The sequence below is a fragment of the Rhincodon typus genome, chromosome 7 (genome assembly GCF_021869965.1).
Source record: "Rhincodon typus isolate 14 chromosome 7, sRhiTyp1.1, whole genome shotgun sequence".
Classification (NCBI taxonomy): Eukaryota; Metazoa; Chordata; class Chondrichthyes; order Orectolobiformes; family Rhincodontidae; genus Rhincodon; species Rhincodon typus.
Genome location: NC_063338.1, coordinates 59,282,796 through 59,287,046, shown reverse-complemented (window position 1 = coordinate 59,287,046; position 4,251 = coordinate 59,282,796). Strand labels below are relative to the sequence as shown.

The window sequence follows — 4,251 nt, the reverse complement described above, 5'->3', positions numbered from 1 at the left end:
GAATACACTTGGCATGCATTTCTTTAGCCTGAATTACGCAGTTACGTAGAATTGGGCAATTTGGTAGACTAATTGCATTTTCACATTTGTGACAATTTGGGGAATGGTTGGGTTTTATTTAGAATGGAGTATCTCTAGAGAGTCATGGTGCCATCAAAGAACAAAGTATTAAGTAAGTAACCTGAAAGTTGATCATAATTTCAAAATGGAAGGAAAAGGCCATTTTCATTTTCTTTTTGCCAGTACTATGTTACTTTGAAATTCACTTTATCTATTATTAAAAACATTGGTGAAAGTTATGCAATTTATGTGACCTATATCCAGGACATTTAAAATCCATATTAATAGTAAGAAGAAGTGAAGCTGTTAACTTAGTGCTGAGAAGTTTGTCTTTAAATTCATAAAGAAATTATGTGCCCTCAAAGTCATGTGTTTCACTTGCAGTTTCTATTATATCCATGAAGCACTTAGTGTGGCCTGCTTGCTACCAATAGGGATAATTGATGACTTAAACACTGACTGTTTACCAGAATTTAAAGTCTAAGTACAAATAATGCAGTCAGTTCCAGGCACACGGCCCAGTTGGAGGGATAAGCACTTAAATGCAATAATTAAGTAACACAATCTTTCTATTCAAGTCACCTATAATATTGATGAACATAACGTAAGAAATAAAGACATTTGTTCTTCAGGAGCAAAATACAGGATTGGGTTTATTCAGAATTTTTATGTTAATCCGTTACATGAAAACAATATATCCACTGCCACTTTTTTAATCTTCCTGTTTAAATGAAGGAAATAGAAAATAAGACAAATAATATATTTGCCATAATTTATCAGATTTTTTTCAACACTGATCTTGTTCATGTATCATTTTGCTAAGAAGCACAATGACACCTAACAGAAAAAGTTTGTCACATCAGAACAAGGAACTAATGTTTCTTTATTTTTATGTGTCTGTTGGGAGGGTGAGGTGGAGAGGGAACATTGGTGCTGCACTTTAAGAGCTTAACTGAAACAACTTGCACTTCTACAGAACCTTTGATGGAATAAAATTCACAAGGCCCTTTGAAATTAACATAATCTAACAAATTTTGATCTCAAGATCATGAAGGAGTAATAGGGATGTGTAATCGGAAAGTAGTAGGTTACAATGAGGTCTAATATTCTACTCATTTTGGCCTTTGGTTTATTTTGTTCAAGTTTTTAAAACTTTTCATGGAAATGTCTATGCATGTACAAAGCAGGAGATACACATGAATCACCAAAAGTGCAATTTAGGAAAAGGAAAAATGAATTAGTGTGCAAGAACTAGAAGATACATTCTCTGCCTTTTCCTCTCTCTTATCAAGCTAAACTATCAGTGCCTAGTGAAAACACAACCTGAAACAACAACCATACACTGAGAGCTCAGGGATATCTGCAAACTTTGCCCATGTTGAGGAAACAGGATGGCAACTAAACAGTTGGGAGTCAGGTTTCATGCTGTCAACTCAAGGACTCAAAGACTGAACAATCCCTCCCAGATTTCTTTTCAGCTTATAACCTTTTTCAGTGTATATGTTTGTGTCACTTTTTCTCATTTTTCTTGGGTTTAATATGAATTAAGACTCTACTCTCTTTCTCCCAAGAAAACTTTGGAACTGGCTCTCCTTCACTTTTGATCCAGTTAGCAAAATTCAAATATACTATGTGCAAAATATGAAGTAAAAATATTTTCATTAATCAGTCAAGAAGGGGTTAAATATAGGGGTGTCAATTATCCCTCCTTACCTGGTCATGACATAATTTATTAAAGAGCAAAAGTAAATCATGTATTTAATTAATTTAACTTGTTTTTCATGGACTTCAAAAATGAATGCTGAATTTGAGACTATCAATCGAGGAGATTGACTAAAGGTAGAGTCAGAAGAATGGAGACTTTAGAGTGGTTTGTACAAATGAAGGAGGTACAGAAATAGGGAGGGAATATGGACAACATTTCTGGTAGAAAAGGTCAAAAATCACACAGCACTAGGTTATAGTCCAATAGGTTTATTTGAAGACACAAGCTTTTGGAGTCTCACTCCTTCTTCTTCCCCCGGCTCCCCTTCCAGCCCCATTTCCTCCCTTCCATTCTACCTTCTGACCCTCTCTTCCAGCCACCAACCAGATTCATCCCTCCCGTCGACCAACCAGGTCATACCTACTACCAATGTCCACCTATCACCACCATTCCTCTTCCACCTCTCCCCACCTTCTCTTTTTCTGCAGCTTCCCCTACCCCCACATCCAGTCCTGAAGAAGGGTAATACCTAAAATGTTGTCTGTTTCTTTCCTCCATTATTACTACAGTACCAATGTCTCTAATTTCCTGATTTATTCCATGTCCAATGTTAGTATTAGTGTTTGATATTTTATAAACAACTCCCACCAATGTTTGCTTCCCTTTGCTGTTTCTTAGTTCAACCCAAATTGATTCTACTTCTTGATCCTTTGAATGAAGATTCTCTTTCACAATGTGCTGATGTCAACTCTTAATTAAGAGTGCTATACCATCTCTTTTCTCCTTTTTTGCTATCCTTCCAAAATATTTTATCATCAGCAGCAATCATTACTAATGAGCATGATTGCACACCTAGAAAATTCCATGTCATTGATCATGGGTTCTGTGGGTCCTTGCATGACCGACGAGCTGACCCTAGAGTCATGTCTCTGACCACTCATTTGCTAGGTGTTTTCAGAAGTGAAATTGGAGCTTGGCCTTGAAATCACTGGTATTCCTTTCACAGGTTCCTTTTCCACACTTCCTCTTGCCAACAGGTGTTTTCAAAGAATTGTATTCCTTCAAACAGGAGCTTCCTCCAAATTGGAGACAGTAAGGACTACAGATGCTGGAAGCTAGAGTCAATACATTTGGAGCTGGAAAAGCACAGCAGGTCAGTCAGCATCTGAGGAGCAGGGAAGTCAACATTTCAGGCCGAAACCCTTTGTCAGGACTGGGAAGGAGGAGGAGAGCCCAGAAATAGAGGGAGGGGGGAGATTAGGTGAGATGGAGATAGGTGGATGCAGGTAAGGGGTTATTGTGGTTGGTCAGTGGGAAGGGTGCAGTGGATAGGTGAGTCAGAAGATGGACAGGTTAGGGGTGAAGTGATTTTAATATTCAGGCCATTGGGCTGTAAGCTCCCAAGGCAAAATATCAGATGTTGTTCCTCCAGTTTACGTTTGGCCTCATTCTAACAATGGAGGTGGCCAAGGATGGACATGTCACCAGGAGAGTGGGAGGGAGAGTTAAAATGGATGGTGTGTGCAGACCACAGGTGCTCCGCACCTGCGTTTGGTCTCCCTGATATAGAGCAACAGATACAGTAGATGAGGTTATATGAAGTGTAGGTGAATCTCTGCTGGATTTGAAAGGATTGTTTGGGGCCTTGGATGGAGGTGAGAGGGGAGGTGTAAGGGCAGGTGTAGCACCTCCTGTGGTTGCAGGGAAAGGTACTGGCTGTGGTGGAGAGGTTGGTGGGGAGTATGGAACTGGCAAGGGAGTCATGGAGTAAATGGTCCTCCAAGTTGGTTTCATCTGAAAGAGTTTCTCCCATGCATTAGTATTTAATTTCGAATCAGATCATAGAATCCCTGCAGTATGGAAAAAGGCCATTTGGCCCATCAGGTCTGCACTGACCCTCAGAAGAGCATCCCAGACCCAAACCCCCACCCTATCTCTGTAACTCTGAATTTCCAATGGCTAATCCACCTAGTTTACACATTCCTGGACATTACGGATAATTTAGCATAGCCAATCCGCATAATTTGCATATCTTTGCATATTCATGATGCATTTCTTGAGGGAAGCCTTCAGGGAGTCTTTTAAGTGCTTTCTTTGTCCTGCTGTCTTTTGAATCCCTTTCTGGAACTGAATGAAGAAGATTCACTTTGGCAGTCAGAACTCAGGCATCCTAAGCATGTGGCCGAATATCCTTGGATGTTCTGTTCCCAATCTAAGTTATCCCATAGCCACATCTCTGTAGTGGCAATCAAACCATATCTTCATACCTCAATTTGTGATAATCAGCCTTTTTCAAATACTGCACGCATTTAGATAGAGAGACTTTACACTCAAGGTGTATATTTAAGTACACTTAAGGTGTTCACAGTTGGAGACAATGGCAACAGCATCTGTATTTAAAATAACAAGGTGTAGAGCTGGACGAAAACAGCAGGCCAAGCAGCTTCAGAGGAGCAGGAAGGCTGATGTTTCGGGCCTTTCTGAAG

General features: G+C 39.7%; 1 protein-coding gene across 1 annotated transcript in view; it reads right to left on the bottom strand.

Moving 5' to 3' along the window:
- xirp2b (xin actin binding repeat containing 2b) overlaps positions 1-4,251 on the bottom strand; it is a 92,532-nt gene that overhangs the window by 76,105 nt on the left and 12,176 nt on the right. The window lies entirely within an intron of this gene.